This window comes from Myxocyprinus asiaticus, chromosome 29 (assembly GCF_019703515.2).
Source record: "Myxocyprinus asiaticus isolate MX2 ecotype Aquarium Trade chromosome 29, UBuf_Myxa_2, whole genome shotgun sequence".
NCBI lineage: Eukaryota > Metazoa > Chordata > Actinopteri > Cypriniformes > Catostomidae > Myxocyprinus > Myxocyprinus asiaticus.
In genome coordinates, this window is record NC_059372.1 from 7,615,636 (window position 1) to 7,627,519 (window position 11,884).

The following is an 11,884-nucleotide window of genomic DNA, read 5'->3' on the forward strand; positions in this document are numbered from 1 at the left end:
GTACATGAAAGTACGCATCCTTCAAATCTATTGACGCATACCAGTCTTGAGGATGGATGTGTGATAAGAAATGTTTCTGAGTTAACATTTTGAATGGGTGCTTTGCGAGTGTGCAATTCAAGCGTTTCAGATCTAGAATGGGCCGAAGCCCACCATCTTTCTTTGGAATGAGAAAATAATGGCTGTAAACCCTACTGTGTGTGTGTCACAGTCTGGGACCGACTCTATCATGTATTTAGCGAGGAGATTGTGAATCTCTGCGCGCAACACCGGTGCATCCTGTGGTTGGACCACAGATGGCAAAATGCAGCTGAAGTGAGGTGGCGGCGTACAAACTGAATAGTATAAATGTGTTTGATAATTTTGAACACCCAATCTGACACATCCGTGAGTGCTCGCCACGAGTTCACACAGCGGGACAGTGGGCTTATTGATTCGCCACAGGAAAGCGGTTGAGCATAATGAGTGGGGTGAATTATGCTTGAAGAGGAAATTGCCCTCTATCTGAGAATGAGTGAGCGTCCCGTGTTTGTATAATGGGCTCCTTTCTCTCTTTTTTGAGAACATTCTTTATTTGACCAGTACACACAGAAGCAACATTCTGAACAATGTCCCATTCCCGATGAACAGTATTGGGGAAGAGGGGAGAAACACTGTGTGCCACAAATCAAGTCTTCTTTGGCTCTGGGCCTTGAATAACAGCAAGCTCTGGGCTCCTTTTCACGGGGCTGGACATGTCAGGAATTTTTCTGCTGCACGGCTGGAGTTTTTCCGTCGGTGCGGGTTTCGCGCTAAGACGGCGGGTGCTTACGCTTGGGCCACGGTTTGCGTGGCTTCTCAGATAGCTCAGTAGTAGCTTTCGGCTGTGCTGGGGCAGCTAGAGATTAATTCTTTGACTGTTGGGTGACACCGGGGTGTCAAGGAGGGTGGCTTTCTCTGCGTCATGCATCTCCGTGAGAGTCATCCAAATATGCCGGTGCAGAACCACCAGGTTTCTCATTGCTTTGCCAATGGCCTGAGCAGTTGGTTTCATGGCTTTCAGCGCCAAAAATGTAGTGGTGCGGAGTATCTTTGAACAGCTGTGGATTGGGGCCTTTCTATCCATTTGTTTGAGGAGCTTGGCTTGAGAAACCTGGAGCATATGCTGTGGAGTGCTGAACCAGCTTGGCCCACTGCTGTATTAGCTTCTCCAGCCAGTGTGGACGTCAGTCGACATGGCTTGGAGGGGTGGGCTGGATTTACATCCAATGGCGGTACTCGCTCCGTGTGGACCTCAGGGAAGACTGGTGCGCTCCTCTGGACTGTGGTCTGTTGACGACGGCCGGTTTGCAAAAACCATTCATCTAGGTGAGACTTTTCTGGCTCTTCTGGTGGGGACCACTCAAGGCCGAGCTCCTCAACTGCCCTCGCGAGGACGCAAAGGAGCTCCTTGTCCGTGGCATGTGCACGCTTCTGACCCTCGCTGGGGGAAGGGGTGCTAACATCCTCCGTGCAAGTGACACAGCATCATCCCCTTTGTCAGAGCCGGCAAACATAATGAGGCCTTGCGCTCCAGTAGAGGGCTGGAGCTCATCACGCGCATATTGCACAGGTGAGAACTTTAGATCAGAAGTTCGGGGGGCTCACAGGGCACAAGATCCTCCTCGAATTCTTCCAGCTCAATCTCACTGCCCCACCGTGCCTCCTCATGTGGTCCCTCGGTATGTAACACAGAAAAGGCGGGTGGGAGGGCGCGAGAGGCTGGATCTTCCCTCAGAAGGAGGTCTATCCTAGAGCGTAATGTCTAGAGATTCATGCCCTCGCAGTGAGAGCAGTCTGTCTCCATGAGAGCTACTTCTGAGTGGGCGCAGCTTATATAGGCCAACTGCGCACCTAAAGGGGCGGGGATCAAATACCATTGCCAATCAGAGGATTGGCGTGATTGTATGAGGGTTTCAACCAGGTCGTCTAAGAAGCACTCCCTGTAGTGCTTACAGCAATGTCGAGTGAACTGAATCGAAAGGGATCTGTTTTGACAGTCTTTGATGGAAACAGTTTGACCACCAGTTATAGAGGCCCTAAATAGGTATTTGGACACTAAGCCACACTTAAAGTCTGAATGTCATTGCATTAAAGGTGCTGTAAGCGATTTTAGCCATTCTACTTCCTCTCTTTTCAAAACCCTGCAATCCAAAGATACCAAATGAGCTTTATGGACCCTTTTCACACATCCGCATTCACAAATCGGAAGTCGTCATAGTTGGGTAAACGCAACTATGGCCGCTGCTGAGGTGTGTGTGTTTTAACAGCCCTTAAAAGTTTTGCCTGCATTTATGTTTGGAGATGTTAACCTCATCGTCCATCAGCGGTTAAATCTAAACTCAACAAAGTTGTTTTTCGAGGGTTATCTGCACGAATGCGAAGGTAAGTCAATAAAAATAAATTCTTATTTAGAGGTTGTGCGTTCAATCAGCAGGCACATATTTATCAATTAAAGGAATGATCTACAAATCTGTCACAATAAATTGCAAAAATGCAAGAAAGAGGGCAGAGTTAACAAATCTGTGAGTTGTAATTGGTGAAACTAATACCTGGTGGGGACACTGCAGGATGTGAAGGAGTGGAGAAACCCATGTTCCGCTCCATTTGACTTCTAACCCCTACAAACACACGCTTTTGTGTCGGCTGTGATGTGTAATCATTCAAATGAAACCTTGACGGTACAGCACAGATTTCAAAGCATTTCACAATTCTACCTATGCTCGACTGCTGTAAGTCCTCATCTTGAAAATACTGTCCACAAACGAAAGTGATTCCTCGTTTAATAACAGAGTAATATTCTTTCTATTTAATTGCTTGAACCCACCGAGCTCGTACACAAACCCAGATGTTTTCTTTTAGAATTTGTGCAAATTGGAACACTATAGTGGCACTGGTTATTACTGTTCTTCCTGATTGCCGCCATAGTTTACCCAACTAGGACGACTTCCGCTTCGCAACACAGAATTGTGAAAAGGATCTATTGAAAACGACATCATGAAGAAACGGTTGTTAAAAACAACAGCAGCAAAATAGCGCCCTCAACTGACAACTGTTATGAACAACACAGCATAAAAATGGCAGTAAGCCTCAGTAATTTGCTGCAACTACAATACTATGAGAACGCACAAAATTATTGACATGCAGAAAGCATCAGAGCCCGCAGACACATTTTTGTTTCCTGTTTACAGAGTCTAGAGCTGTCACAGAGACTGAATATATTTTAGGGAGTAGGAACATTTTTTAATACTTTTCCATGAAAATAAAAAAAATAAAAAATAATCACTTTCAGCACCTTTAAGTAAATTATTAAACCAAGTGGCATTTGTTGTAAAGAAAGATGGGACAAGCACACTTATAAAGCAAAACATGTCTTAAAAGAAAGTTTTTTTTTTTTTTCCAAATGAAGGCTCAAAGTGTTTGGACACTTTCAGGTTGTCAAAGGTGAATGAAACCTGTGAACTACACCTGTGGTTACTCTGCTAGGACACCTGTGTGAACTGACTTCATACATCCAAAATCACCTCGACACCAGTTGGTTAAAAGTAATTGGAAAATGGCTCAGAAAAGTGTAGTTCTGAGAAAAGCTCAGGCATTTGAGCGCAGATGATGTGTTTTTATTTAATGGAATGACACTCAGACACTTTTAAGCGTGACTTACGTGTCCAAATACATTTTGGGACAGTAAATCAATCCAATTTCTCTAGAGGGCAAAAGTAAAGACTGACAACTTTTGTTGTAATCAGTTGTTGTATTTCAGCATTTATAAGTTGCAAATGGAATTACCATTAAAGAAATGTCCAACACTTCAAGTTTTAAAGACTACAGAACCTAAAGCAAATATTTCTCCATGCCTGGGAATCCTGTCAGCATTTGACTATGGAGAATAAATTCTCTACCTGAACACTGTCAAAAGTGTGGGGATTTCAACCTAATTCAGTTAATCACATGTGGATGCAACTCTCCATATAATGCTGTGTGCCCAGCTGAAAGGTTTAATCAGCTGAGCGATGACAGCAGACAGTCATGAACCATTACGCGTGCCGTGACTTTAGAGAGATGGACGATCATAATTGGTACAAATGAGAGTGGACCACACTTCAGTACATATTAGAGACTTAACAGAATGCACATTTTCAGAATAGTTAAATAGCAAACATATAGGCAACTGTTTCTAATTGATGCATAGTGGAAATAACAAAGCAATAAGCCTGGAGAAGCTTTGCATTACAGTGATATTACCACAGGTAAACCACAGGGTTTAGGCACAATGCAAAATGACTTACTGTTTTCATAAAATGGTTTTAACCGCAAGATAACAATATAAGATAACAATGTTTTATAAATAGTTACATTTATTAAAGGGGTCAAGTCATGTGGAATCCAGTTTTCCTTGATATTTTGACATGTAAGAGGTGATTGTACTATAAAAACATACTTTAAGTTTCAGAACTCAAAACTTACTCTCCAGTCCGAAAAGAGCATTTATTGTTTCTACTCTGCAAAAATGATTGATTTGAAATTGGCTACATTGTGACATCACAGTGCAGTGTCATTTGAATAGCTCCACCTCCACAACACATGTAATCGTCACGGTGAACTGATTATTGTTACTGTAGTTTGCTTATAACATTATACATTGTTGTGTTACTGGTTGTGGAAACACTGCATCTCTTCATTGCCTTCTGAAGGATCCCAACATGGTTAATTTAAACAAACTTCCTGAACATGTCAATGTGGGATTATATGTTTTGTTCGGCACATTTATCTAAGTATTTTTTAATTATTTATTTTATTTTTTTGAGAACTTTTATGATTCAGACTTTGCAAAGAAACTTATATTGAAAGATGGAGCAGTGCCAACTATATTGGATTCAACAGTAATGGGGGTGAGTAACAAATGTAATACTATAACTGTTTCTGTCTGTGTTTGTTTGATATGTAAATATTGTAAAATCAGCTGTTTTTAATTGCAAAATAAACCATGATCAGGATTTAGCTTTTAAGGTTTTCAAATCAATCATTATTGGCAAGTATTATTTTAATCCATTATTTTTATAGTTTGACATATATTTATATTTTATGGATAGATTAGGTAAATGAAAAACAAATATAGTGTATTTAAATAAAATTAAAGACTGAATCTGCCGAAAATCAATATTGAAGTAATTTTTCATGAAATGTAGATTTTGTGGATATCTAAGATTTTTGTTGTTGTTGTTTTTTGTTTTGTAAAGTGCGCTTTAAGATACATGGGTGTGGTTTCATTGCATCATTGATGTCACTCTACTCACAGCTGATTGGTTCAGTATCTGTTAGCGATCTGTTGTTACCCAGAACAAAAAAGCCCCGTGCACACATGCAGCAATTTCCAGCGACAAAGCGACCTCATCTCATTCATTTTCAAAGAGAGCTGGCGACTTCCAGCAACACGAGCAACAGCGACCTTTGGTGACTGGATGTGGGCGTGGCGAGCGCCACAACAAAGCTGAGAAAAGTTTAACTTAATGCAAATGAGGAGTGAATTATGGGAGCGACAACCAATAAGAGTGAAAAGGGTGTCAGTGGAGTCACCCATCTCCTTTGACGTGCATGTGTGAATGGGGCTCTCAACTTTGTTGTGTCGCTTGGCATGCCCACCTCTAGTTGCCAGAGGTCACTGTCACTCGTGTTACCGGAAGTCGGCAACTCTCACTGAAAAATTTAGATCGCTTCGCTTTGTAGCTGGAAGTTCCTGCATGTGTGTACAGGGCTTTAGTCGTGGAGCGTAAATTACTGTGGCGATGAACACCAGTAAAGGCTGGCCCACCTTCATGGTACCTAAAACCCAGGGTTGACACAAACTAAACTGAAACTTAACTGGCTAGCCACCTAAACTGGCTTCATGGTATAGGCCTTTGATTAGTTAAATATTAATTTATTTCTAAGGTCCTAAACCTCATGCCTGGCACTCTAGTGGTGGGAATGCACTGGTATTTTTTGAAAGGAGTAAAAATCTGAGCTTTTTAAAGTTTAAATACACATTTGGTTAACCATATGATTACAAAGATGTCCTCCTTACCTTTTTATGCATTATTGGGACACAATTTCTTTGAGAATTTTTACTTCCAAAAACCCACTTAGTTTTTAATAAACAGATTGAATCACTGGTACTGCCAGTTTATTTTATTTTTCAAATAAAAAAAAAAAAAGATGTTTCACTGACTTTTTAATGCACATACGTGGTATAACAGGAATATCAATAGCGAGATACTATGAATCTGTTCTATGTACCTGCGGCTTGGTTTTCATGCACAGCGGGTAGAAAACGTGTGCTGAATGTCACTGTACACAGATGCGTTTCTTATCGATTGTCTGGTTCTGAAGAGAGAAGGTTTAAATCAAAGAAAAAAAAAACCAGCAGGCAAAAACTAGGCTTGTTCGAGATGCCAAACGCCTCGCCTTGAAAGTAGACGAGCAGGCTGCTGCAGTCAATGGAGGAGTGAAATAAGAGCTGTCAAGTTAATTCTCACTTCTCATTGTGGATAAGACACCTTTGAGATCAAAGGCAGATATCACGGGATTCACGTTCACGTTTTATTGGTGCATTACTGCCACCTGCGGTTATGCGCTGTTGCTGATAAAGTGGAAATCTGTTAATTCTGTTTCTTTAAAATGAAAATAAATATGATGAAAAAGACACTCAAATGTACATGTTGTTTAATTTCCCCCATAAGTTGTCTTTTCATCCATTTTTAGTTTAATAAAGACACGTAGTTTAGATATTTCAGAAATATGATAACAATCACATATCTCATACAGAGATCGCACTGTCAGAGTGTTGGGAATATTCACATATAATTTATACACATAAAACATGATATTAAAGATAGAAAATCTAAAATTTTAGAAGAGAACAAAAATATCACCGACTGCACTGCTTGGCACAACCGCCTCACCGTCGCGAGAGTTTTTTGGCAATGCACCTTGCGGTGATCACCGGTGATCGGTGCTTCGCAGATTTTGCTCATCTCGAACGAGCCTACTCTCTGCAGCGACCGACCACTCTTGATGCACTGTGAATGACACAATCGAGTCAACTCCCTACGCTCACAAAATATATTTTGCAATATTTATTTTAAATGTGTATCTACATTTATAATCAACAAATTTAAATCAATAGTTTTCAGAAAGTTTTCAGCATTCTTTTTTTTTATCCCCTTTTCTCCCCAATTTGGCATTGCCCAATTCCCACTACTTACTAGGTCCTCGTGGTGGCGTGGTTACTCACCTCAATCCGGGTGGCAGAGGACAAGTTTCAGTTGCCTCTGCTTCTGAGATAGTCAATCTGTGCATCTTATCACTTGGCTTGCTGTTCATGACACAGCCGTGACTCACAGCATGTGGAGGCTCATGCTACTCTCCGCAATCCATGCACAACTTACCACACGCCTCATTGAGAGCGAAAACCACTAATCGCTACCACGAGGAGGTTACCCCATGTGACTCTACCCTCCCTAGCAACCGGGCCAATTTGGTTGCTTAGGAGACCTGGCTGGAGTCACTCAGCACACCCTGGATTCGAACTTGCGACTCCTGGGGTGGTAGTCAGCATCAATACTCGCTGAGCTACCCAGGCCCCCGCCTTCCCGCATTTTTAATTAAATTTTGTCATTCAAAAGGCTACATTTGATTGTAGTTAGTTTCCTCAAAGAGGAACCGCTGTCTTGTAGCTTTTGTCTTTTTTTTTTTGTCCCATTTTCAAATACATTTTTGCAGGATCATGTTTGCAATGTGTTGGCCAAGCATTCATGTCTGCGTTTGCAGAGTACATTTTGGGCCTGAATGTCAGGTGTAATTGTAAGGAGAATTGGTAACCTGGTCACAGGTTAAACTTTGCTGTTATGCTTTTGTTTATAATCTGATGCTGTTCTTCTGATAATAAGGAAAGACTTTCTATCAAAATCTGCTGTGTGAATGGGATAATTAAGGTTTCTTTGCACATCAAAGTGAATAGGATTATTTTCAAGATACTACAGATTAATTTAGCACACATTCTGAAAGTTGCATGATACATTACACATAAATGCAGAACCGATTGCATTAATGTGGTCAAGTTAGTTTCAGTTTTGCAAATTAATTTTGTTCTCAGCTTCAACAATGTACATGAATGTGCTTTTGTGAAAACTTTTGAGACAAATATAACTGGTATAATCTGTTATCTCACATGGATGGTGTTTGTAATGCTGAAATTGCTGGAGTAAGACCACATTTGTTAAACAAGCCACGGATAACCTGTTCATAATTCTAGAAACACTCCCACAAGAAATGCATTTGAATCTTCTTCTAAATAGGTATTTGGTGTGAATTTATTCTTATCAGATAAAATATGTTTTTGTGTTTCATGTCCCTTTAAGTGCCTTTTGCTATTTCACTCATTAACAGACAAATAGTGAATAAAACACAAAAAAATAATCTAAATTCAAGTTATTTAGTGAGTACATAAAAAAATCTGTATTCCAAACCCTGTCCTTGTCTTCCTCGATTTTATGGAAGCCATTGATAAAAATGTGATTTGGTTTCTCATGAGTTAGTATCTCATAATAATGAGAAACTTTTTTTTTATACTAATAAAGTTTCAAGTTTAAGTTCGGGAGTAACTTGTTCATCTAGTTCTGTCAAATAAGTACACAAGTGGCTGCTTCCCTAACTTCTGACAAGTCGTCTTCTCTTTCTATTCTTTGCGTTAGTCATATTGTCCAGAGGGGAATCTTAGAGCTTAAGTTCAGTCCCATGTTTGAGCACCTCCATTATGAACAGTACGACAATTCTTTTTACCTTAATACACTTTAGGGCTATTGAACCAGTAACGTTTTGAACTAATGGTATGCATGCGTAATACACATATGTGATTTAAGGGGTTATTTACAGATGTCAGAGAGGTGAAGGGATTGCCCCAAATGGGTTAGATCAGAACGGGTGGAGTTAGAGTTAGAATTAGTTCTGTTCTTTCAACACTTTGTCTGTAGTTTAATTTGCTCACAGACTGAAAATGAATTAACTTTAGAGACAGATCTCTTTTTTAAAAACTCTATTAAGATGACCCACATGATAGATTTCATGAGTTTGTTAGTCTCACATTGAGATAACTATCATAGCAAACTAACAGCTCCAAGACACTACCACATGTGTCCAGCTCATAAGAATGGTTCATTCAAGAGTTGGACTACAGTTGGACTGCAACAGTAGAATTGGTAGTTCAGTTGTTGTTTAAAGAAGCCAGCTGCAGAAGATCCTTATTCAGTCGTTCATGAGTTGTCCATTCAGCAATTGGACTACACTGTTTGTGCTGTATCTTTTGCCCTGTAAATGTGCTTTGATTCACTAGAAATAACCGATTCATAAGAGTCATCCATTGTGGAATTAGACTTCACTTATAGCGTTGTGTTTCCTGCAGTAGATTCCTATCTCTGAGACAGTGAGAGTATATAGTATAGTGATCCTTCCGGATTGGTGTATTACACACCTGAGAAATCATTAATAGAATAGTAATGAAAATCATTTGGTTCCTGTACTTTTTTAAAAATGGAACTGGTTCCGAATAAGAACTGGCTCTTTGTTACTAACCCTAGCAATAACCCTAGCAATCTGGTCTAGCCTGTCCCTATTTGTTGAGCAAGTCGACTTGTTCCCAAAGGACCATTCGACGCTCAGAGCGTTGGGGGAGGTTACGTGACAGCCTGGTGCACTGGCTATGAGGCACACAGCGGTCTGCCTGTCTCCATGTAACACAGTTCAGCTTATTGTGGCGTTTCATATAGGGACCCCTAGTGTTACTACATCGACACAACGTCGAGTGAGTGACAGATAGGGAATGTCCTGGTTAATTTTGTAACCTCTGTTCCCTGAAGGAGGGAACGAGACATTGTGTCCCTCTTGCCATAATACTGAACTACCCACTGAAATGGCCAGGACCTTGTCTCGGCTCCTCAGCACAAAACCTGAATGAGTGGTTGTGAGCCAGCTCCTTTTATACCCGTATGTTCGGGGGAGTGGCATGCAAATTCCACCTTTTTTCAAAATCAGAGGTGTTTGGGGCTCCCAAGCGTGACCCCTAGTGTCACTACATCGACACAACGTCTCGATCCCTCCATCAGGGAACAGAGGTTACGAAAGTAACCAGGATGTTTCTCCTGGTATTTCAGATATTAATATCTGCATGAAACAGAATTTTCGTTTGTCTGTGCATGTATAACAACATTATTCTGGAGGCAGAAGGTGTCAAGCAAAATGTGAAATGTCAAGCCCACATTTTGCAGTGAATAATAACTACAAATTTAAACATTAAAATAAATTAAAATAAAATCAATATAGGCTACAAACAGGTGAAATCTATCCGAAAGTCTATCAGGAATTTTTACAGTAGGACACCATTATTTAGTTAAATAATAATAGTAATAATAATAATAATAACAATAATAATAATAATGTAAAATTTATATAGCACCTTACCAGAGTTCAAGAACACTTAACATGCTCAAATTTAGCACAGATTAAAGAAGAAGAAAAAAAGATGGAGTATGTTTCAGTTTCTTCAATTTACATAAGGAGGAATATTCCTAATAGATGAATACTCTATGGAACATTTAAAACTTTTGGAGCATTTTAACTTTTTTTATTCTGAATAAAGTCTTAACCAGTTAATTACTTTAATCGCTAATGTGTATATAAATGTGGTCAACTTTAATAGACAGCTAGAAGAGCTCCAACGTTAAATCACTTCAGGTCAGGAATTTAACATTGCGCTTAGGTTTAGGTTATAAATAAATACATGAGAATCAGGTGTGAATCATGCGTTACATTAACATAGACATTTCAAGAAGTGGAAAGTGTACATGATGTTGTATCTTAGTTAATATTACACTTGACAAGCTCCAGATGCACACAATTAACAGAGACCGCAAATGGAGTCGAGACCGCGCCCATCCGATCTCACACCGTGCACATTTTCATTCATACTGTAAGGTTTACACTTTAGAAATACTGGCTGCACATATTCATAAACTCATTGTAATTTTGGATATGTTTATTTTAAATGTCACTTTATCCTTTTTTTGGATAATCAGTCATACAAATGTTTTTTTTATATTATTCGGATTAATCTGTTGTTCGTTTTGAAGTCATTATTCGTGCCTTTCTGAATAAGATATTTGGCTTGGGGCACATCCCTATTAGTAACAAAAAATAATAGATACTAGTAACAAAAAAATAGATACTAGTAACAAAAAATAATAGATACTAATAACAAAAAAATAGATACTAGTATATTTTAAGGAATAAATGTTCAAACGGCTTGCCATACAATAAGTTTAATTTTTCATATACTTAAATGTTTTAATCCCTATTCAGACTGTAACTGTTTTGCATTGGGACGTGAGGTAGGGGAAAGCATGGCAAATAAAACTAACACTTTTTGGTTTTATCAAGTTTATGTAAATGCACTTGGAGTTCAAAGTATTTTTCTTTTTTCCACATTAATTTTACACGTCTGATACAAATATATGGTCTTATTTCAGGAATACAGCTTATACTTTTTTTGCCTTCTACTTGGAAAGTAGATGGGCACATTGAGACATGACCATCTGACAGTTTAAAATCCCCGTCTAACATCTGTATCTGATCTAATGAAAATAAATAGAAGATTAACTAAAATAATGTCAATAAAAGTCATTTATTATCTTTGTTATTTATATAGCAACGATTTTGACACTTGACAATGAATACACACAAAAAAAAAAAAAAAAAAAAAAGCCACAGCATTGGGTGAAATAATGCAGGGATTGGTGACACAACACACACACACACACACACACTGCATGGAATTTCA